The 25,178-nt window shown below is 43.2% G+C and overlaps 1 protein-coding gene across 1 annotated transcript in view; it reads left to right on the forward strand.

The window, feature by feature from the left end:
* Positions 1-25,178, forward strand: part of SLC35A1 (solute carrier family 35 member A1) — a 259,775-nt gene that overhangs the window by 13,296 nt on the left and 221,301 nt on the right. The gene's annotated exons all lie outside the window — the stretch shown is intronic.

Genomic DNA, 25,178 nt, shown 5'->3' on the forward strand with positions numbered 1-25,178 from the left:
CTGTGTGCTCTCTCTACACAGAAGTACGGTGACAGTCCTTCTGCAGCTACATTATACCGGAACCATTGCTCCATAAATTCCGTCGCGTGGGGCCCCTCACTGCGTTCCGGCAGTCCAATGACGCGGATGTTATTGCGTCGATTGCATCCTTCCGCATCCTCCACCCGTTCTATAAGAGTTTTTACCTGATGTTGGATGGAGTCCGTATGTTCTGCCACCGTCGGGGTGAGGTCCGCCAGCGTCAGCCCCTCGTCTTTGACTTTGTCCGACAGTTTATCATGGTCGCTTTAAGCAGTGAGAGATTAGCAGTAAGGGTGCCCATTTGCGTCTCCATAGCAGCCCTAGAATCTCTGATTTCCTTGAGTATAAGATCCAGTTTGTCCCCCTGGTGGTCTTCTGAGAGGGTAGAGGTCAGTGTTAGGGGTGCGGAGCCATTCAGGTTCGCATCAGGAGTAGGCCCCGCAGTTATTCCATCCTTGCCATCCGCTACCTTCGTACTTTTTCGTACCATGGTGGCTGTCGTAGGGCAGAGTCTCACCACCTCCCGTGCCACTTCTACTCGGGCTCCTGTCGCCGCCCCGCAGTCTCCCTAGACTTCAATAAGCAAGTAGCCTTCAATAAGCAAGTAGCCTTACGAAGCAGGTAGCCTTACGAAGGTCTCGGGTATGGCACTATTGTACAGGAAGGCGCAGGCCGCACTCACGTCCGTTCACCTCAGTGGGGGCGGCTACCCAAGCACCAGGGAGGGCTGTTTTACATGCTCCGCCCAAGGCATTAATGGCGGTCTTCTTCACGCCTTCAGGCGGCCACTGGGGCTCGCACCCGCGTCTTCACTATACTTGGCGTCGGCCAGCCGCCTCCTCAGCCCTCCAACACAGTGCGGGTCTCGGCCGGCAGTTCTTTCGCCCATCACCCCCTCCTTACCCGGGGCAGTGGGCCTTCGCCGGGTCATCAGCCTCAGCCTAGGCCGCCGATCCTGGCATTATTCCGCCGATCTGGCCCTCAAGCAGTTGCAGTACCATCGGGGGGGGGGGGGGAGAGAGGAGGGAGAAGGCAGATGGGGTCAGTGCGGTGCCCTCCTAGGTATCTCCGCGCCCTCCCCACTCGGTGGCAGTCTCCCGGGTCCCAGGTCGGTGCAGCTCAGGTCCGGGGTCTCGCAGTCAGAGCACTCTCTCGTGCACCAGCTCTGCTTTTCAGGTGGATCTCTCTCCAAGCCCCCAAAATCGTGCAGACAGGGGGGCGTCGGGGGGGGGGGGGGGCCGTGATCTTTGTTCGCGCCCCCTCGGCCCTGTCAGGCCGTTCCCCAGGCAGTGGCGTCCAGTCAGCTCTCCGGCATCTCGGCCGGCGGCGTTCTCGCGGTCCGGCACAGTCCGCACTCGAGTCCCCGGCTCGCGGCGCGGGTCCAGGCCCCAGACCCCTTCCGTTGGCTTGCCGAGCACTCGTGGCACCTAGGGCTTTGAAAACGCCGTCGAGGCGAGCAGGGCACCACAGGAGCAGGGTCCGATCATTGGTGACACAGGGCGGCCCCCCTAAACGGCGTACAGGATAAATTTATCCCCGGCGGCACCGGAGCTCTAGCAGCCTCCGTCCGCCATGTTGGCTTGCTAGCCAAGCCCCCCTGCTGCCTTCCATGATGGGGTCTCCACAGGCACTGCATCCTGACATTACGTTTTTGGTTGACCCTATCCATACCTTGATTACATCGCTGTGGGGGCCGTCAATGAGGGCAGTTTCCCCTTTCCATAGATCTGTCAATGTATGTCTGTGGTTCCAGAGCTCGCCTGCTGTTAGCGAGGATTACACCTGTTTTGCGAAAGATTCATGAAGTGTCACCAAAATCATAATTTGTCAATTTTTCAATAATTTGGGGCTTACGCGCCTCTTATAGCTAGTTTGGTCCTTGGGGAAGGCAGTTACTAGTAGGGAAGTGTACACCATGCCGTAGTGTCTCTTAGCAGGGAGCTGGACTCTGAGGTTAAACTAATTATTCCTGAGCGTGCTTTCAGAAGGCCTTCATAACCAGGTTCCCGGTAACAGTTGTGTCCTCAGAGTAGTGTGTCGAGGGTCAGATCTATGGAATAAGGAATATCCCTGAGAGAATATGACCAAGAAACTGCCATAGAGTGGAGAAGGCGGTTGCGCATAGGAGGCTAGCTATGTGCCAAAGTTTTACATGTAGATTTCACCCTAGGGTGTGAGTTATCACAGGTTGGGAGGGAACCTGCAAGTGTGAGTACCAAGGTTGTCCACCAAAGTCTTCAAGGGTCTGGCCCTGAAAGTAAGATTCAGTGACCTAGAGAAGACTAAGAGGTAGAAGGCAAATGTGAGGAGGCCAATAACTGAGGGGTGACTAACCCTTTAAGGAAAGGACTCTGAAACGGTCTTTGGTCAGGTAGTTCTACCATGGACGTGTCAGAGAGACAGGAGGCCTGGCCCAGTCAGACCCCTACGTGGCACAGACCGTGGTGCTTGAACATGAAATACCTTGAAAAAACAAGAGGCGTTTGACAAACAGGAACTGTTCATTTAAGTAAACAATACGTCCAGGTGTACAATTAAAGGTGTTGGGTCTGAGGACTGTCTCAATTTACTTTCTGGCTAACACAGACTTTTATATAGTTCATTGAATCTCATAAAGTTTTTCTGGTGATCCTTTTTTGGTAAGGAATATGTAGCCATAAATAAGGGTATAGGATGAGGAATCCAGGTGGGCCTTGATCTTGCGTGGACACAATGCTGCCAGTGAGTAACGTGTCCAGATGTCCAGCATGGGGATCGCGGGATAACTGCATGTACTGTATCATGATTGGCTAAGTGTTCCTAACTTCATGTGGCATCTGACTTTATTGTGTTTTTGGCAATGGACGCGCCCCTCTGGCCATGTGTGCTTTATTGGGGCCAATCTCCCTAGATCATTGTGGTGTCGCTGTGCTTATCTGTGGAATTGATCTGGGATTTCCTGTTCGCACGCTTGTTTGCTGGCTACGTGCTACCCCACCTGTGATCTGTCAATCAGTAACCTCGATCTGTGGTCACCGGGCATGCCTAACCACGTATTTCTGAGCCAGGGTTGATGTGGAGTTCACAACAGCCAGATTTGTCAAGCGAGATGTGATTTCTTTTGTATACATGAATGTATCATTCTTTATATTAACATTGACTTTCTCAATATTAATAACAGCGTATGCGAACCTTAAGGAGTAATCACAACAGAATCCATGGACTTCAAGGAAAGTGTTCAGTCTAAAGATAAGAACCCTGGGCTGTAGTCTCGATCTCTGTGTATTGCCCTTGACATGATTAAAGTGCAAGTGGGAGGAGCGGGCCTGCAGCTTGAGGCTTTGCCACTCACTCTGAAAGCACCAGGAGGCATGAGAAACATCAGGAGAGTCCCTAAACCCATACATTAAGGATGCAAGAGTGTTCCCAGGGTGAGAGATGTTAGAATTTTCCTGCTTGGACCTTTAGGAAGACATTTGTGGACTTCAGGAGACTGTATAGCTCGGGGTAAGTGCACTAGACCCAGACCTTTCAAAGGAGAGTCAGGTTGGTGTGCTGGAGGTGGGCACCCAATTAGTTGACACCCTGCAGAGTGCACTAATAATGGCTATTTTTCCATTCCATTTGCAGTGTGGAGACCTAACCTGAGAGTTGGGTTGGGTATCTCAGGGCTCATTAACTCACTTGAGAGTGTGCCCAAAGCATGCAGTAACCCCCAGAGTAAGATGGATGGTGAAAAAATCCTCGCACCTGAAGGGAAGAACGCCCTGAGGATTGTATCCCTTTGAATTCTTGCGTAGGCTCAGTTTATGCAAGGAAGGAAGGAGTCTTGCATCTCAGGCCAGAGCCAGGTGTTGGTCGCGGACCTGGGACATATAGTACTAGGACTTTCATTAACCTATTTGAAGCACTAGACTTGTATATTTACCTGTAGGTAAATGGTCAGCTGTCTGAGTAGGCAATTTGAGAGCTGTCAATGCTAACACCTAGGGTGCAACTGCAAGCGCAGTGCCCTTTACTCTGTGTTTGTCATGTTGTTGGTGCTTGCCTCTGTAGGAAGACCTGCCCAAGACACATAAAGCAAAGTAGGCTATCTAACCTGGTTGGCTATGGTATTGACTATCACTGTGTGGATTGCACCTATTCTTGGGCTAGGATTGTCCACGCAGGTGGGGTCCATAGATCGGGAGTGGTACTCCCCATGGATATGGTTAGTGGTTAGGGCCATGACTAAGAGAATGGTCCTGGTAAGGCAAAGAAGACATAGGATTGATCAGTACTACTGCAAAGCTGGTGGATTGGCTTTGTCTATCGTCTATGCAGAAAAATCACTAGAAGAAGGGTTAGATTTCTCCGTGTCAGACATGGAGGGAGGTGTATAGGAAAATCCTCTTTTCCTGCATGAATCCCCACATTTTTGTCTCCTAGATTCTTCTGGGATTTTGATGCAGCACATTGATCATTTACTAATATACTTCGGATTGTTTCTGTTTCCTTTAAAACGTGAAGAGAAACTGAACAACATTCTGCAAGTGCTTGCAGCTGTATGTACATTCACTATATTTAATTTCTCAACAGCAGGCACACATCTACTTATTTTTTTGTACTGAGGTAACATCTCTTAGCACAGTTGGGGGGCGGGGGGTACAAGTATGTTCCCTGTGTAAGAATCATGACTTATAGCGCATTCGTGGAGACTGAAGATAGCAAGGGAATGTGTAGAGAGGACACTAGGCAAGGGTGCTGCGCGTTGTTTCAATGGCCCTATTATGTGCGATTGTGGAGATGACATGATATGCAACTCAGGCATATTTTTCTACAGGCCTGATTCATGAGTTATGAAACAGTTTGGGTGAAAGCAGCATTGTAATCCAAAGAAAAGAACAAATATAAATGATCTTTTCTATTGCCATTCCAATTTTACTGTTAGCAGTTGTGATGGGGAAACAGCCATCACAACGCAACTTTCACAATGCAATACCATCACAACACAACTTTTACAATGCAAGACCCATTACAAAGCATGCTATTACAACACATGCCATTACTACGCAGATGCTATTACAACGCATGCCATTACAACGTAAGTATTTAATTTAATTACTATTCATTTATTTTTTATTTAATTTACTTAAATTAATTTTATTTTAATTAAATGTAATTTTAATTTATTTAAATATAATTAGATTTAATTTAATTTATTTTAATTAAACCCCTACACTATCCAACACAACCCTACTATTACACCCTATGGAGTTAGAATAGTAATTTTAACACCTACACTATCCTACACTTGCCCTACTATTACACCCCCTGGAGTTAGAATAATAATTTTAACCCCTACACTATCCAACACTTACCCTACTATTACAACCCCCTGGGGTTAGAATATTAATTTAAACCCCTACACTATCCTACACTTACCCTACTATTACACCCCTGGAGTTAGAATAGTAAATGTAACCCCTATGCTATCCAACACTTACCCTACTATTACACCCCCCTGGAGTTAGAATAGAAATTTTAACCCCTACACTATCCAACACTTACCCTACTATTACACCCCCCTGGAGATAGAATTTAAATTGTAACCCCTACACTATCCAACATTTACCCTACTATTACATTCCCATCAAGTAAAAGTAAAAATACTTACCCATACTTACGTTGTAATGGCATGCATTGTAATAGCACCTGCGTTGTAATGGCATTCGTTGTCATAGCATGAGTTGTAATGGATCTTGCGTTGTAAAAGTTGCGTTGTGATGATATGCGTTGTGAATGTATGCGTTGTAACGTCATACATCCGTTGTGATAGTTTGAAAAACTTTCCACTGATCTCTCACTAGGCGGAGTTTTAGCCATGAGTGAGACTCCTGCAGTAAGTTGGATGTGGAGATTGAAAGTAGGTGTATTACCTCTGCTAATAATAATAATATACCTGATGACGCCTTAGATCGAAGCTTTGGAAGGCTTCTGCAACCTTTAGTCTACTGTGAAAAGTATTCGCCTGCCTGGGGAATGTTAAAAAAACCAAAAGGAAACTTCTGAAGTTTCATACGAATTGTCACCCCCAGGGCCAAGACTTGTGTGCGATCTCAAAAGAGAAGACTCTTGGAATCTTCACCTGTCTGGGATTTTTGGGACCCCAAAGGAGTGTTTTGGACAGGAAGGAGAAGAGAGCAGCTCAAAGGACTGGACTGGAGGAACTCTATGTGAGCGATGACCCAGCAGCCACTCATATCTACAGGACCTGTATGTGTTTCTGAAAGAGGTCTAAAGAGAGTTCATCACATGGAAACCCATAGAAGGCAGGGACTCTGGTGTAAGCAGGAAGGACTGAACTTGCACCTGGGAAGGTGGGGTTGGCTTTGATTGGCTTAGGCAGACTTTGAAGGAACATAAAGTTCTGTGTGTTTTGGATATGCAAGCCAGAAACATCCTTACTGGAACTTTGTAAAGTTTGGAAATTTTTAACTGGGCCAGCTTGCATGACGACTGGCTCTCATGTAGGCCTGGGCAAAATTTAAATTAGCTCTGTGAAAGTTGTGGGAATTTTGCTTTACTCTAATTTTGCGTCATTTACAGTAAAAGTTTACAGCGAAAGGTGCAATTTGCGGTAATTCTTTGGAAAGATTTACTGCAAACGCACAGGAACAACAGCTATTGTTTCGCAGTGTTTTTGTCTAAACGCCTCATTGTGCCAAAAATAAATGCGAGGAATCACTTTGCGCTTAAGTATAAGGTGAAATGACATTGCCATAATCAATCAATTTGACCTCAAATGCTATGCAGATGACACACAAATACTCCTTCAACTGGAATGCCCCAAAGACATTGGAAACTCCCCAATTTTCAGTTGTCTCAGAGCCATCTCAAATTGAATGCTTCCAAAACAGAAATACTCACGTGTGGCGATTGGAAACATTATGACCCGCTTGCCGTCTGGCCTGATGAACTTGGATCACCGTCTAAAGTATCCAAGGAAGTAAGAAACCTCGGAATGACCATGGGCTCCAAGCTATCAATGAATGCCCAAGTGGACAAACTAGCGAGATCAAGCTTTGTTTCTATAAAAACTCTGCAACAAATCTTCCCCCATTTGGGATTTCCACACAAGGTCCAAGTTACTACCTCCCCTGTTATGTCAAAACTCTATTACGCCAATAGCCTATACCACGGATCAGCTTTAAAGACCATGAAAAGACTACAACAGATTCAGAACTTGGCTGCCAGACTACTCTTGCATATCAAACCGCGAGACCACATCTCCCCTGCATTGGTTACCGGTTGACAGAAGATCCACGTTCAAGCTGCTTTGTATCACCCACAGAGCGATACATGGAATGGGAACACTCTTCACCAGGAATAAAATCACCAAACACATTCTACAAAGGAACCTCCGCTCTAGAGTGGCACCTCGCCTCAAAATCCTGATACAAGAAAAAAACCATGGGTGGCACATCTTTCTCTGTTGAAGCAGCCAAACTATGGAACTCTTTACCCCCCAACATAAGATCCACAGACAACCACTGTATTTTCAGAAAACTAACAAAAGAATTGGCTCTTCCCCACATAAGCAACACACGCAAACAGAAATATGCAGCATTTCCCTCTGTATATAAGCATTTATTTGGACTATACTATTACTTTGTATAAACATGTAGGATAATTAAGTTAAACAAAATGTAATTTGTTTTTTAAGGACAACACTTGAAAACTAGAGTTCATCTAATCCATCTTTAATCTACATATACTTACTTCATTTATGCATCTATAAACCTTCCATGTACTAGGATTGATATATTTATTACTTTTCTCCTAAAAAAGCATATTCAATGCACTACCCTATTTCTCACCCTGTACCTCTATCAATATATCCTCTACATCCACTCTCTCATTCATCTCATACCACAACTATGATCCTCAAAATTACTCTTTCTAGACTCTCCCCTACTCTACCCCTCCTTGCATCATCTGACACCTTTTTTACTATACTGATCCCCAAAACATGCCTTTCTAAACTCTTCCCTCCGACTCTCCCACTCCACATCCCTTTTTACTCCTCCCAAGCCTCCTCCTACTGCTATGACCTGCAAAACAAAACAAAAAGTCTAAATCCTTCACTCTTCTATCCCTCCTCTATCCTTTTCAATCAAAATAACAGACTAACATGTCCACTTCTCAAACTTCATATTTCACTATACTAATTCACCACTAATCCTTTGAGTTAAAAGCACTTCCAACACCTCATCAGGGGTAGCCAGCACTCTATAAATGCAAACCTTTTTTCCTCTTCTATCCCTCCGCTACCCTTGTCGATCCAAATAACTGAATAACATATCCACCACTCAAATTACTTTCATATTTCCCTATACTAATTCAACACTAATCCTTTATGGGTTCCGGAGTAGCGTGCTACTTACCAAAAAAGCACTTCAACATCCCATCAGGGGTAACAAGCGCTATATAAATGCAAACCCTTTTCCCTCTTCTATCCGTCCTCTATCCTTCTAAATCCAAATAACTGACTAATATCCACCACTCAAATTACTTGTATATTTCAGTATACTAATTCACCACTAATCCTTTTTGGGTTCCGGAGTAGCTTGCTACTCTCCGAAAAAGCGCTTTGATGTCTCTTCAGGGGTAGTAAGTGCTGTCTAAATGCAATTACAATACAATAATTATGCGAAAGCAAAGTACACGCATTTCACACTTCCCTAATCTAAGCAGCCCCTTCAACTTGCCTAAAGACAAGAGGTCGCATGGGAGTCGAGTCTATCTCCTAGAGTGGGAGACATCATACAGAGGCCACATGTGATGTAATGCACAAAAAGTTTAATTGACTGCCCAGGCAGAACATAGGTGTGGCGAGGAACTGTTATTTGAAGCTTCGTATCTTTTCAGCCACCGATCCAATCTTTGTCTGTTTACTTTCATTTTAGTCATAAAATACTTCTAATGTTGGTAAAGCGGTTTGGGAGTTACTTTATTCAAGTGTTGTTTATACTGCTGATCCATACCCCTTTCTGTGCAGTAGTCTTCCTTCTCTGTCTGTCTGCGTGACAAGTTTGTTTGAGAAACAGCGTTTGCCTGGCCTGTGCATGGTGGAGGAAGAATTTGCCCCACCCGTTAAACTGGCTTCCCACCACTAACATAACCCAAATCCAATGAAATGTACTTTGTCTTATGTACCCCAAACACAGCATCCGCTTATTGTGGCGCTATTTTTGTTTCAGTGGGTTTTCTTTTCTTATTCCTTCTCGCCAGTAAACTACCTTGAAAATAAAAAGATTTGGAAAGTACAAAGTGTCTCTACTCCGTGTACATTCTGACTCAGAAGATTTAAATTGACGTTTGGGCTCCTTCCTTATCAATGTAAAACAAGCATTTACAATGCAATAGGTCTCGCATTGACGTGAGTTTGAGCTATTGACATTGCAAATAACAATGCTTTTTATTTATTTTTATTTTTTTTAAACATAAATAAAAGGCATTGTTATTTACAATGTCAATAGCTCAGACTTGTGGCAATGGGAGACCGATTGCATTGCAAATGCTTGTTTTCATTGGAGTCTAAATGAGCATCTTAATCTGTAGCTGCACAATTATTCTGACCTAATTTCAATTACTCCTGAGCATTTCAGGCTTTTTGTTTCTTTGTCCCCTCACACTTTTACTCGTGCTGCATTTTCACACCTGACAACTGCATTTTGCTTTGTAACTAGTTCCAAGTAAGGAGTAACAGCGAGCGTGTCCGAACGGCAACATAAGAAGAGGGACAGTAACGTCAAAGAGAGGCTGAGACGAGGGGCGAGAACAAAGGAGAGGACCCGCTTCCCTCTGGAGGTTTGAGGTTCAGCAGAAGAGAGGACAAGGGAAGGAACACTAGAGGGTGTGCTGTGATCCAAGGGAGAGGTTGAGACCAGGGAATAGTGGATCGAGCAGATTGCAGAGAGAAACGAGTATGTCGATGGGTCGGGCCACTATACTTTCGATCCCTATATCTGTCACCGAACGGACTGGGCGCCAACGGGCAGAGCAGCACAAACACAGTTAAACAAACAAAACAATAGCCAGTAGTAGTGTTCTTGAAAAACCGGATGTTAAATCCCATACTTGCAAAGTTCAATGTGAAACTACAAGACCCAGAATGCAATACGCTGCTGCCCAAAAGAACAGGACTGGAATTAGGGGCCACCCAATGCATTTACCCACTTGGCAGCTAATATCCGTTTGTGAGGTGGGATAATGACGGTATTGTCCATCTGCATTTGATCAGTGAGACAAATGTAGTAGCATGCAGGACCCTTTATAATAGCAGAAAGCGTCCTCCCTTTCGGCGTGTGATGTCACAGTCTGAGCCCCCCCCCCACCTTATTATGTTGTTCACGCCCAACCTCTGCTTGTCGCCAGATGCTCGAAGTGAAGATGAGGCGACACAACTGTTTGACATCTTTTTAGGGAAGAACTACATAGAACTCCGCCCCAAAACCTGCTCTCGCAGTCAGACCAGCAGCAGGATGAAACGAACTATCCTAATGGGCTGAGCCCTCCCCTCCAATGTTGCGTGGGAGGGAGACACTGAATATCCAGATTCAGACTGGCTACCAAAGGAGGAAAATATCTCTTCGTCCTGGGTGCTAGGGCTTGGAATAAACTTCCACCTTACCTTAGGTCATTGTCCCACGAAACCCAGTTTAGGAAAGCTCTAAAAACTTGGGTGTTTTCTCTTACAGATGTGGCCTGCGGAGCATTGGTGTAAAGTGTAAAGCATTCTCCATCGAGTTGATCTCTTTCCCTCAACCTTGTCATCTGGTTGTTTGAGCGCCAAGATACTCCTTGGAGTGATAGGTGCGCTATAAAAGTGTCCTTTACATTACATTACACTGCTCCAGACTGTGCCACACTGACCCTTGCCCAAAAAGACGAGCTGCCCCTCCTACCATGACTGGGGGAATTTTAGGATGCTACACGCTAATGGTTCGTCTCCTCACCTGCCTGGAGCTGAGCGCAGTGATGCTGTGGATCAGGGTGCCCAGCTTGGAGGTTCCCGCCAGCTTACCGGCCCCGGCATCCTGCGCCAGCAGCCCCGGTAAAGAACTCGGAGTCTTGCCCACGATGTCACTCATGGTCAGGCAGCAGCTGTCAGCGGAGCCGGAAGTAAACAAGCGGCATACGAGGCAGGAGCAGTCTGCTACCGGCATGCGCCATCTTTTGCTATAGCTACTTCCGGTTACAAAATACACTAAACTTTATCAGTCAGCTTTAGATAGCAAATTAACGAAACGAACAGAGCGGGTACAGAAACGTGCCAGCAGTGACAGAAAATCAACCATAGTAACGAAACTGCAATACAATGAAAGTATGCAGTACTTTCAAACATTTACGCCTTGCTTTTTGTCAATACAAAAGAATGTTTATTTTAACATCCGCAGATGGTTCCAAGACACCAACATACCAGAAGAATCCGTACTGCTCGCTCGGGGAACTCTTCAAGAAGCAGGGACAAAGCTGCGTAATTGCTGGCAGTACAGCCAATGGCAAGGTTAGGCCGCGAAACCGAAACCACGGTTGTAGCGCAGGAGACGCCGTTGCCGTGCGCGTTGGCTGTCCCTGCGCGAGCTGTGATGAGAAGAAATGCCGAGCCGAGGTAGGGGATGTGTGTGTGTAAGCGCCGGGGGGGCCGGGGGGTTCTGTATGTGTGTTTGTGTGTGTGCGCACAGAGGCGGGGGGGGGGGTCTCTACGTGTGTGTGCGTGTGTGCATGCGCGGCGGCGGGGGGGTTTCTATGTGTGTGCGTGTGTGTATGCGCGGCGCCGGAGTTGGGGGGTTCTCTATGTCTATGTGTGTGTGTGTGCGTGAGTGTATGTATGTATGTATGTATGTATGTATGTATGTATGTATGTATGTGTGTGTCTGCTTCCAAGGAGCCATGGGAGACAAGAAGCGCGCGTGACCTGATCCGTTTACGCCGCGTGCACATCACTTGTCTCCTGTCTCCCTTGACTCCTTGGAAGCAGAAATGATCACAATAGAGTCTTGCAGCGACGATCGGTTTGCGATCGGTTCGCAGTGCGAGACGTAAAAACAGGAACCCGCCTGAAAATGATGATGGTTCCAAGAGCTTGGGAAACCGGCAATACATGTAAATAAACACTCCTTGGCACCCTGAAAATAGGATTAAATAAATAATAATGAACAAACCTGAAGAACATGTGAAATCAATAAATATGTACTTTAATTAAGTTGATACAAACATGTAGTATTAAATAATGGGGTTTGGAAACCTCCTGTCTACAAATAATCATACATGTATCAATAAAAACACAATATTTAAAAAGAGCAACAATGTACAAAGACAACATACAAGACAGAAATGTGCAAAATGAATGAAAAGACAATATATACAGGCTAAATGTATGCAGATATAGTGCACAAAAGAGAAATGTGGACTCACTGATCTATTAATCACCTTAATATTATTAATGCGTGGCACATGATACAGAATAATAAGTGATGTGTAGACATGGCAACAAATGTAAGTAAGTAAAAGTTTATTTATTTATGATTTGGAATTCCAAGGAATTCCACATAAAATACAAAATAAAAAACAGCTTATACACATCATATTAGTTAAAAATCATTCTCAGAGTTACACTTATTAATACAAAGAAGTTAATATCAAAAACGCCATTACAAAAAGAACGAAGAATTTTTTACCCACAATTTTCCTTACTTATATACAATTATTACTAATCTATAGTATCACGATAAGGGGCATGATATAGCATTAACCTTGATTTTAACAGAACAAGTACACTTATCACCAGAGAAAACGATTTAAAGAGTCCCAGAATGTCAATATTTGATTTGCTTTGGAGTAGACCATTAAAAAGAGAGAACCATGAATAATTTCCAACAGTACTTACTAAAGTGCAAGCGCATCAAAAAAAAGTAAGTGTGTTTAAAATACTTCATAAAAAACATCAAACGGAATCAAACATCATTATTACAGGTACAGTAGAAGTAGTGTGGGCATGATTAGGATATTACTCTTACGGGTCTTTTAAAGTGTCTATAGTGCTTCGAAATAGGTCACCTTAAAAATTAATTAGATAAACACAAACATTCCTTAAAGATCCCGAACTTCTCACAACCCATACCATTTTCAATAGACATTTAAAAATTCTTTAAAAAAACAAAATATTTTATAACACATTAATTCAGATGGAGGAAACATGAGGAAATTGCGAGCCTGTACTGCCGTAGAGATATTATACTGAAGAAAACCAAGCCTTAAATATTTACGACGGACAAAATGGAGTGCCGGACATATAATTAAAACATGATTAAGATCTTGTACACCACCATTACATAGATTGCAAAATCTTTCAGTTTTGGGGATACCTTCCCATGCACCTGTCACAATCCTTAGAGGAAGAATGTTCAGTCTCAATAAAAGGAGCACTCGACGTGCTCCATGATACACATTCCAAAGAACGTATGGCTGAGGTTTTTTAACAATGGAACTCCCTGAGATGCAATCAAGTCTTCCATTCATATTACATGATTGCTGATCTCTTTTACATGAGATCATGTATATAGATTTTTTAATAACAATCTTTAAGGATAATTTATCTAAACGGAGTACGTTTTCCATGTCAAGTTCAAAAATATTTAACGATTTTAAAAAGTTCCTAAAAATTACACTTTTCTTTAGCAGATTTTCAAAAATTTCCTTGTGCAATGCAGCCCTTAGTAAATTCTCCTGGCCATTCACCAAAGCATTACACCACCGCAAGCAAGCTGCCATCGAGAGCACATATGTTGAAAGAAGACCGAATTCAAGTCTAAGTGCTGCAATGGGCGCAGAAGAATTTAAGTTACATATTTGGCGCCAAATTTTACCTTCGACCTTCTCAAATAAACCCCACTCCCTTTCCTCAATAGTTTCTATCGCATAATTTAATGTGGGCGGAATCTTTATTTTATATACCGCAATGGTATGAGAGAAATATCTTTTTCCACATTGCAGATAAAGTCGATTAATACCAGCTGCTTGCGAAATAGCTTTACTTTTACAGTGGGCCAAATGTCTTTTAGCAGAGCACCTATTCGTAAAGATTTTTCCTAAGTACTGATAAAATTTTACAATTTCCATTCTCTCGTCTCCTATAAACCATTTCAAATTTGGTCTCACCTTACATCCACTATAACTAAAAATCATCACTTTGCTCTTTGAAATGTTTATTTTTAAAAAGTTTTCTTTCGTGTACCTAATCAGTTCCGTCAATCGCCTCTGAAGTCCAATTGGAGTTAGATCCATTATTAAAGCATCGTCCGCATATAGCAGACTGCTTAACTTAAGATCACCCAGTTGGGGAGAGTCCCCCTTACATTCCCCTAACCGGCTCGGTAAATCATTTATATAAAGTGAAAAAAGCAACGGGGCTAATAGGCACCCTTGCTTTAAGCCCTTATTAGTAGGAATTTTCTTTGATAGTCCCTGAGACCCTCCTAACAAGACTTGAGTCCAAGTGGCTGAGTGCAATGCTATTATTACACGCAACAGGTTCCCCGGTATACCCAGAGCGAGCAGTTTCCTCCACAGGGTCCCACGGTCCACCCTATCGAACGCTGTGGAGAAATCGATGAAAGCAGTATACAAAGGGGACCTACGACTCATCGGATATTTATCAATGAGAGTTTGTAAAACAGATATATTATCCAGCGTTCCACTATTCTTTCTAAACCCCGATTGCTCAAGAGGGATTAAATTATTTTCTGAGGCCCACTCTTGCAGATGGATTAGAATACTTTTTGCGAATAATTTTCCTGTTGCGTCTAGCAAAGAGATTTTCCTAAAGCTAGATGGAGAATTTTTTGGGCCCTTTTTGTAGAGTGGGACTATTACACTTCCCTTCCATGAGTAGGGGATGGTCCCGAGGCTATAACAATGAGCGAACAATGGATACAGTAATTTTGCCCAATCGGCACTATCATTCTTTATGATGGCCATGGGAACATCATCTGGACCCATTGCCCCTGAATACCTTGCCCCCTTAATAAAACCCTCAATTTCCTTTATTGATGGAGCTACAACATCAGCTACCGTTTGTGGGATATTACACGGTCCAACATCTTCTTCAGACCCTATATTTGCAGCATACAATAAGGAGATGTAGGTAGACCATTCTTCCTCCGGAATCAACATGGGTTGAGATTTTTCTATACTGTCACAATATTTGGCAATTAACGCCCAATATTTCCTAGTATCCCCTGAGAGCGCCACTTCCTGGAGTTTTACCCATTTTTCATCTTCTGCTGCCCTTCGGACTGCTATTAATTTCATTTTCCGTACCTGTTTTAACCTGTATATCACCCGTTGTCTCAATGCCGCTGGAGTTTTAAATTGAGCTCTTATTAACTCATTTATTTTCTTATTTAATTTTTTACTATCACTTGACAGGATTTTTGGGGGGCCACCTCCATCACTATGCTGCTTTTTACCCAATGCTTTTATGGCACTCATAAATTTCTCATATCCCACGATCCGGTTCTCCTCAACAAGGCCAGGTAAAATATGTTCAAAGACCCACTGAAAATTCGGGAGATTCTTAAATGACCAAAAAGTGCGACCATTCTTTCGAGAGTAAGATATATTATCCTTCCTCTGATTCCAGAGTTCTGGTTTCCCTAAGCTTATTGCTAGGTTTACCATCAAAATGTCATGATCACTCAGCTTTGTTGGCATCACGTTAAATTGTGAACATGTCCCAAACATTTGGAGAGACACGGCCATATAATCAATTAAAGAGTGGCCAAATACCCCATGAAAAGTTAATGCTGCTGGTTGATCTTCTGCAAATCTACCATTTAACAAAACAAGGTCTATCTCCCTAAGACTTTGTAGCAATAGTAACCCTCTTTTATCCTCTTTTAAATTTGGCGGTAGAACGAGATCTGGAATGCACCAGACCTCCTCCAGATCTTCATTGGAGAACGGCTTGATAGAACTACCACTTATTTTAGCGTTGAAATCACCAACCATTAATATCCGCACTCTGTCTTCGCTCCTACATAAATCATATACATAAGCACCAATGGAATCAATCAAAGGGATAGAGGCCTCTCCCGGAGGAATATACACGTTTACCAAAAACAGGGACCCACCATGATCCTTAGAATTACTGTCCAACCTCAACTTAGCACACATACAACATTTTGAAGGGTGTATATCTATCACTGCATCCCATACAAAATCACAACTCAACATAATTGCTAGTCCACCACTTGCGCGACCTCTCTGTGATTTATTTGCAGCAACACAATGCACATAATAGTTCTCCAGCTGGAATTCTTCCCTTGCCCATGTTTCCTGGAGGCAGATTATCTTTGGGTCCTGGGGAATCAATGATTTAAGCTTCAGATTATCTTTACCTAGCCCAGCAATGTTCCAAGAGGCAATAGTACACGGCAGGCTACCCCTGCGTCTTTAATTTTATTGAAGCTGGATTTGCCCCATTAAGGGCGCTTGCAATCCAACTCCATTTGGACACGTCATCTGCTCTATCTGCACCAATGACCTCTTGGACCACCAAGTCCGGGAGCTTAATTGATCTTACTCCTACTGCCCTAACCACTGTTATTTTAATATCATCGTATTGAAAGCACGGGCTTTCTCCCTTATTTTCCCGGTTTTCAATCCCTAGCCGACTGCTAAAAACCATGTTATTTTTAATTGAGTCATCAGATAAAAGTGAACTAGTAAGGACGTCAATTCCTCTCTTCCTAAATCCATCCGCATTCGCTAGGATGAATGAGGACACTACCATTGATGAAAAAGTAACTTTTGTTACATATGACTGATACCTCCGGTCTATGTGGACTAATTCAATATCTTTACTAGAGATTAACTTTAGATCTTCTATTTCGGAGATGATTTTTAAGAGGACACTTCTGTTTAGAATTAATGATTCGGCATCGAAAAGGGGAGTGAAGATAATAACCCTATTCGCTTGCCCAGCACCAGTCACTAAAGACTTTGCCTGATTAGCATCATACTCACTTCTATGTGCATCATCATCTAAATTACCCCCTTTATCCTTATTGCTAATTAGGCACATTCTCCGATTACCACCCCCTTCTTTACTTATGTTCGGAGTCATTGTCAATGGAGTTTGAGCAACCGGATCATGTGCGGCACCATGTATTTCTATTCTTGGGCTGTTTTCAGAGCTGTTTATTTTAATACTATCGTGCAAATTAGAACCACCTCCGATATTTTCTTTGATCCCCCCCAACAATAACCGGAGCTGTAATCAGCCCACTCGATAAAGAATCCAACTGGTGCCCAAGAGGTTGTGCGTTACCAAGGTTCTTATTTAAATTCTGATTATCTACAGTTGTTCTACACCTTTTGTCGTCTAGGCTAGGGATTGATGTTTCATTAATACTTATCGGTTCAAAGCGCAACTTTCTTTGTTTACGCTTTGGAAACCGACGATATTTCATCGATTTTTTTTTTTTTTTTTTTTTTTTTTTTTTTTTTTTTCCTCCTCCTATGACCGTTTCTACTGGATCCTTTCCTTGCTAGAGACTCCCCTGCATCAACAGAGCTCTCTACAATAACAGGTACTTCGACAAATTTTTGAGGTAAAGTATCCTTCTGCTTGCTCAGATTAAAAATTGCGTCACCCAGATCTACCTTTTCAACTAGGCTCACTAAGTTAATCTTTGATTCATCCGTTTTTTGTACTATAGGCTTATTTAACTTACTCTTAACAAAGATCGGAAAAACACGTACAGCATTTTCCTTAAGGCAGGCATCTACAGATGTCTCATCCCCCAACAGGGGGACATTTGCAGACTCATTATGATTTACTTTAGATACACCTAAAGTTGTTTTTCCTTTGCCTGATATTTTTATTAAATCTGCCTGCAGAGCTTCTGGTTTATCTGGCCCTAAATCTCTGTCGGAATTAAAAGGTACTTTTAGCGTTTGGGCTGATTTACAAGCAGTAGAGGTGACACGGTTCTCATGTACCGGTCTATGGCGTTTAAGATCCAAAATCCCTCCTAGAATTGGCGTAAGGACTTTCAAGATGTGATCTGAATTTAAAGTACTTTTCTCCAAAAGTGACAAAATTGCAAATAATATTTTTTCTAAATTGGAGAATGTACTTAATAACCCATCTACCCCTACATTCTCATTTAATAACGAAGAATGTACGGGACCCTTTACTTCATTAATAGAAGTCATTAAAGGGTCTACACCTGATAGATCCTGTAGGTCCGAAATCATAGACAAATCTGTAGGAGTACTACTATACAGGATGGGCATGTTAGTTTGCGTTCCTATATTGGTGGACAATAGATGTTTATTTGGGAGCACTTCTGAACCCCCACCCTGCATGCGCAATTTCTCTAAATATCTTACTCGTTCAGCGTTCCTTTCTAATGGGATTGCTAAATCCGGGACGGTGTAGTCCTCGACTTTAGCCTGCCCATTTTGCGAACTATATTCTTTCAAATCTTCTAATTTTTCAGAAACACCATCTAGCCTTAATAGTGAACAATCCCTCGGGCTCCTATGTGTAACATTTACATTATCTTTACTATTATCCATGTAAGTAATAAAGTTTGCTAAAGGAGAGTATGATACAACATCCCTGATTTCAATTTCTTTCCCCTATGCATATTCTATTACCTCTGATTTTTGATGGTCCATTTCCATTTCCGTCACAGAATTATTTTCCTCGTTTACTACATGCTGTATATCTTTCATACTAGCTACCAAAGTGGGCGACATTATACTATTACACCCATTCCCCTTTAAAATGGTAACAACAGGGTAGAGAGTCTCCCGCCCTGTTGAACTACCATCCAGGCTTAACTCTTTTATATCATCTGTGTCCATTGACCCCACCATTAAATTCCCGTCCAACTCTCCATCACCATTATTTTGCCCCATACCACACTTATAACTCCTTCCTTTTTTTGCAAAAATTGATTTTACAGATGTGCGCCTGGTCTATGACGTTTAATGGTTTTTCGAGGTTTGATAGGACACAAACTGCTCAGACCAGAATTACTGAGGGGTACTAAAGAGTCTGCCGTTTTAGCTTTAGTCTGTGAGCGTAATCGCCTCACAGACATAACCATTACGGGAAAAGTGTAGCAATAACTAAAATATTTGACCAACCCGCTATGGATAGCACAAAGTAGCGGGGAACAGAAAATGAGCACACGAACGATTTACAGCACAATCCCCATAAAATTCCGTGAAAAAAGGGTCACTTACCACTATGTCCAAGGGCTAGACCAATCCGCAATGACCTAACACGGCCAAGCGTCGACCCCTGTCTAGCAACAGGGACTAATGCGAATATAGTCACCGCTAGAGGATAAAATGGAATTAGTACACAATCCGAGTTGGAAGGGAAACGTCAATGGGGTGGGCCGACCGGCCTCAGATGGTCTCTGAGGGCCTCAGAGGGCCCGCTCTTTGTCCGGTCTTAGTCCCGTGCTAAGCTCCGCGCCAATTAAATACGTAGAGGCTGGGGGTGTGGCCGCCGAGGGAAGAGGCACCAGCTCAGCAACGTGAAGGATGCTGGTCCTCGCAGTCCCCCGGTAGGTCCTCGGCCAGGTAAAGCCTCCGAGTAGTTCCTGCTAGGCACTCTCTTGCTGGGAGCGTTTGTTAATCCGCCGACTGCGGACGCGCTCACACCAGCGGCGGTGCCTCGCAGAAAGAGCAGAATACTTCGGTAACACTTGATGGATCTTGCAGCACTCCTTCAGGCGGCAAACAGCAAAGGCGAAACACAGAGGTCAGTGAATGAGCGGCAACAAATGTATCTTGTTCAATATTTGCCCCACCCACCCATTAAACTGGTTTCCTACAAATAACATAACCCAAATAGAATTAAGTGTACTTTGTCTGATGTACCCCAAACGCAGCATCCACTTATTGTGGCTCTGTTTTTGTTTCTGTGGTTTTTTTTTCTTTTCTTATTCCTTCTCGCTAGTAAATTACCTTGAAAATAAAAAGATTTGGACAGTACAAAGTGTCTGTACTCAGTGTACACTCTTAAATTGATGTTTGGGCTCCTTCCTTATTACTGGTATGCGAAAGAGTGTTACAGTACTTTTAAGACAGAGCATTTTCTGTGTGATGTCGGGCTTAGGAAGCAAACGTGCTCTTAAATGTTCTTGAGTTGCTGTTGCAAGAAAACGATGTTAACATTGAGGAGAGGGAAATTCAGGTCCAATTTGGATTGCCTAGAGCAGAGAATACTGTGTCAGAGAAATGTATAACACCGAGTGGGTGCCTGGTTAATCTGATCATTTCATCAGTCATGACATACGCCTGCCCTTTGTTGAATTGTGAAAATACTATTTATTTTGCATTTGGTGATCATGTACCCAGCTGAACGAAATGCGTATGGGAGCCGTTGAAGAAAGCGGCAGAATTTCTGAGGTGACTAGTTAGACTGAGGTTGTCCAAGGTAGCTTCGGCTTTGTTTGATTACAGCTGGACTGAAGGATGTTGAAGTGTTTCTACCACACTGTAAATACCATTACCCCGGGGTGAAGTTGACCAGGCACCCTACAAATCCCAGGTTTTTCATGTGCATGAGAACTACCACGTGGAGTCTATATTTAACCATCAAATTGCTCATGATTTGACTTTTTCTAGACCATGTTTTCTGATACATTTAGGCAGATTTGTCAAGTCGAAATCTGTCAGTGTAAAAACTATGGGGTGCAATAATTATCACCCTCCACAGAGGTCATAAATTATCACCCAACTAGTTCAGTCTTAAAGTCTTAGTTTAACCACCCCCTTTAAAACCTTTGTTTTTTATCAACAAAACGTACAGTAGTCATGGATTTAAGTGTGTACAGTTTGGGTACAGAAGGAATGCCATATTATATTTGTGTCTAAATCTTTGCCACAGTTGTCAGAACTCAACTTTCCTGCTGTCAAACGAGACGCAAAGTCGTATTCCTGAGTATAGAAGGCCCTAAACCATATTTATGAGATATTTCAGACTTAATCACGAATTGCTAATTTTCATACTTTCTCCACACTAAGCTACTTCATGCTTTCAATGAAAACTACTTTGATATTTATATATCTACACCAAAGCTGTTATTGTGGACTGATTGCTGACCCTTTGGATGGCATGCAATGGGTAGGCTGAAGTACTGGGTGCAGATAATTGTATCTGACCACTGTGTGGTATGTGCTAATTGATGCTGTTGTGTCTGAGGAAGAGTGAACTGATACTGTCAATACAAGTGTGGTGTTGGCAGAAAGCAGTAAATACATAAGATAATAATGGCTGTCACTTGGACATTAGTATTGACATAAATACTGGGTTCTAAATATCATTACCACAAATATCATCCCATTGAGGAAGATTTTCTATTAACTCCATTGGGGTGATATTTTGTAGACCATATTTAAGACATGATATTTATGTCATACGATATTCTTGTACCCCAAACACATGGCCTTTTGCCAATGATTGAATCTTCACGGGGGCCATGCACACTGTTCAGCGCTTCATTGCTTCCAAACTTTCTTTTCCGCTCTACAGATACAAACAAATACATACATTGATCTGTTGACTGCAGCATATATCTGTAAAGGCTAATAGCAGAGGAATGGACCATAGAAGGAAAAGCAATTGAGAGAGGAATTCTTTTTTGTATCTCAGGAAGAGATAAGGTAGACCATTCAGACATCTCTTACATCCACCACAAAGAGGTTATTAACATCTGAGGTTTAGTGATCTAGAAAATGTGTAAATGAAGAGCATTTTAAGAGGGTTTTTTTTATACCAGCATTTTGTGAATGTATTTTCTCCCTAGGACATTGTGCCATTTCCCAAAGATTAGGGCACAAAGCTCACAGTGGACCTCAAGGACTGATCTGGTTTGGTACTTAGAAAATCAAGGACCTGTTTATTAACAACAATTTCTTGAAAAGATCCTAAGTTCGGTACAGCAACATATGTTTTTTAAAGTAGAGACCGGTTAAACAGCAGTGGTTGAAGGAGTTAACGCTTTATTACAAGTGTTTGTTGTAAGCCATTGTATCATACATCCTGTAATGGTCAAGGTACGATTACATATGGTTGTGAAGGACTGTTGTCAGACAGTTATACAAGGTGGGTTTCCACAGAAGAAGACTTTGTAGGACACTTTGTGAAATTGTAGGAGAGCACCACATGCACTCATCGGATGTTCTCCTGCAAATGATTGAGTTGCAGGGGACTTTTTAGGACCGTAGGTCTGTAGTGGTTTTGGAAGAACCAGTGTTAGGCTTGCTTGAAACTGAATGTTAAAGGAAAGATTCAAGGGGAACTCGGGTATTGCGACACTAGCAAGCAAGTTGTTGTATAAAATGATTTCAGAGCCAGCAGTGTGGTCACAGCGAAGTAGCTATAATTTTCTAATGAAAGTTGGAAGGTGTTAGATGGTGGAGAGGAGCGAAAGCACATTTCGTTTTTGTGATGAAGTTGGTGTGAAATTGATGGATATTTTTGTTCTTTGGGGTGCATAATACTGTGTACTGATATATGTGACATAGCCAAGGGGGAAGTACTAAAAAATAAGCAAACCTTTGAGAGTTGGAGGAAGGCAGTGCTGTGATTCGAGGGGTGAAGTCTGCTACTAAGGCATGGAAATTACAGAAAGCCATGTTTGGTAATCACCCAGTTTGCTGATATGTTTCAGACTTTACTGCTTGGAACCTGCCATAGTAGTGACTCAGGAGAAACAAGTATAGTTTATCAAACCTATTGAATATTTGTTAAAGACGTTGTGCGCCTAATCTAAATGGGGGAAATGTTTTGTATCCTGTGCTTGGATATAGAATGTCCAGGGTGAAAAACACAGGTAGAATGTAGGTTTCAGGATGGAATGCCCTTGGGTTTCGGTAATAAGAAAGTGAAGTGCTATGTCAGATATGAGTGCAAACATATTTGAACAACCTGTTTCATGGGTCATTCAAGGAATAGAAATATGAGGAAACAAAAAGGGGTTCAGTTACGCTGTGTAAATCTGTGCATATTACACATCAATCGTTAGTTTCGAAAACATTAATTTGCAGAACAGTTTAAGCAATCCCAACCCACTAATCAAGGCAAAGGTTTTATCACCTAGTTACGGTACTAACAGTGACCTTGTATCATGTGCTTCAATTCGACCGCTCACCTGTGGAATGGTCACACTTTCTTAGGGCACACAGATAAGTTCTTTGGTGTCCTGTGATCAAGCCTATAACCGTATTTTTGTTATGATGATTGAGGAAATATAGTAATGTGTTTTTTGCGTGTGAAGAGGGTCCGTACAGGTTCCAGCAATTCTCACCCTTCATATTAATTGCAATAAAAATCTGTAATGATTCGCTAACTGGAGCAATGTTTAGGTACCTGGGGCCAGATGTAGGTCGCCCAGTAGCGGTCGGTAACAGCCGAAATTACCGTTACCGACTGGTATTTGGAATGTAGGTGGCATCATTGTAGGATTCGGTATTTTACCGAATCGGTAACTTAAGGAATCGGTAAGTTACCGAATTCTTAACACACCGATTCGGTACATTACCGAATCCGTAATGTAGAGAGCACTCAAGTCCTCATCCTGGGATCATCCCCCTCCACCTGGGACGACTCCTGGTGGCCCCTGCCCTGGGCACCACCCCCAAGCCAACGGACCACGCACGAAACCTGGGTTTCATCCTGGACTCCGCCCTTGCAATGACCAGACAAGTCATCGCCGTATAGTCATCCTGCTTCACCACCCTGCGCTGGTCTTCTGATGGATCCCCACCGAAACCAGGAAGACGGTCACCCAGGCACTCGTCACCAGCCGAATGGACTACGGGAACACCCTCTATGCGGGAACCACTGCCAAACTACAGAAAAGACTTCAACGCATACAGAACGCCTCCGCACGACTCGTCCTGGACTTCCCCCGCCACAACAACATCTCCGCCCACCTGAGAGACTTGCACTGACTCCCCGTCAGCAAGAGGATCGCGTTCAGACTCCTCACCCACGCACCAAAGCTCTCCACGACCTGGGCCCCAAATACCTCAACAACCACCTCACTTTCTACACGCCCACCCGCCAGCTGCGATCGACCAGCCTCGCCCTCGCCACCGTACCACGCATCCGCAGAGCCACCGCCGGAGGAAGATCCTTCTCCTACCTTGCGGCCAAGGCATGGAACTCCCTCCCCATCCACCTACGGCTGACCCAGGACCATCTCTCCTTCAGGAAGCAACTCAAGACCTGGCTTTTCGAGCAGTAACTAATCCCCTCCCAGCGCCTTGAGACCCTTCCGGGTGAGTAGCGCGCTTTACAAATTGTTCTGATTGATTGATTGATTGATTGATTGATTGATTGTTCAAGTGAGTGCATTCCTCAGTTAAGGATTCGTTATTTACCACCAACTACAAGTTGGTGGTAAATAACGAAAACCTTTGAAAAAGCAATTTTTTTCCTTTTCCAACAGTGCGATGTGGCAGACATACATGCCCTTAGGGCATGTATGTGTGCCAAGTGTGCACCCATGCACTATTCAGGGGTGCAACAGGGTGTCAATGTGACACCCTGCCACCCTTGAATGTGTTCCCCATTTTACTGACTCTGTATTTACCGAATCGGTAATTCCCATTCATTCCTATGGGCCTCCAGGCCCATAGGAATGAATGGGAATTACCAAATCGGTAAAGACCGATTCTTAATTACCGAATCCTACCGATTCGGTAAAATTTACAGAATAATTAGCTACATCCCATTTACCGATTCTTAATTACCGAATCGGTAAAATTCGGTATTTAGGAATTGGTAAATGGGAATTACCTACATCTGGCCCTTGGTCCTTTCTCTTGTGCCAGCTATGTCATAGGAAGAAAACTAACCAAAAAGTCCCTTGCCTAGTTCTCCCAGAGTTCCTTACATATGGATTAATGATCTTTTAGGATATTTATACCTCAACTGGGTTGACTTTGTTCTATTCCCTGCATGAGTGACAAAGCTTCAGATTATGACAAATTGGAGTCTACAAGTTGAAGTTGCATACAGCTAGTTATCCAATTAGGTAGCGGCTGAAAGAGCGCCACTATATATACTCTAAAGCTTCGTTATTTAAGATTTG

The sequence above is a fragment of the Lissotriton vulgaris genome, chromosome 6 (assembly GCF_964263255.1).
Source record: "Lissotriton vulgaris chromosome 6, aLisVul1.2, whole genome shotgun sequence".
In the NCBI taxonomy this organism is placed as follows: Eukaryota; Metazoa; Chordata; class Amphibia; order Caudata; family Salamandridae; genus Lissotriton; species Lissotriton vulgaris.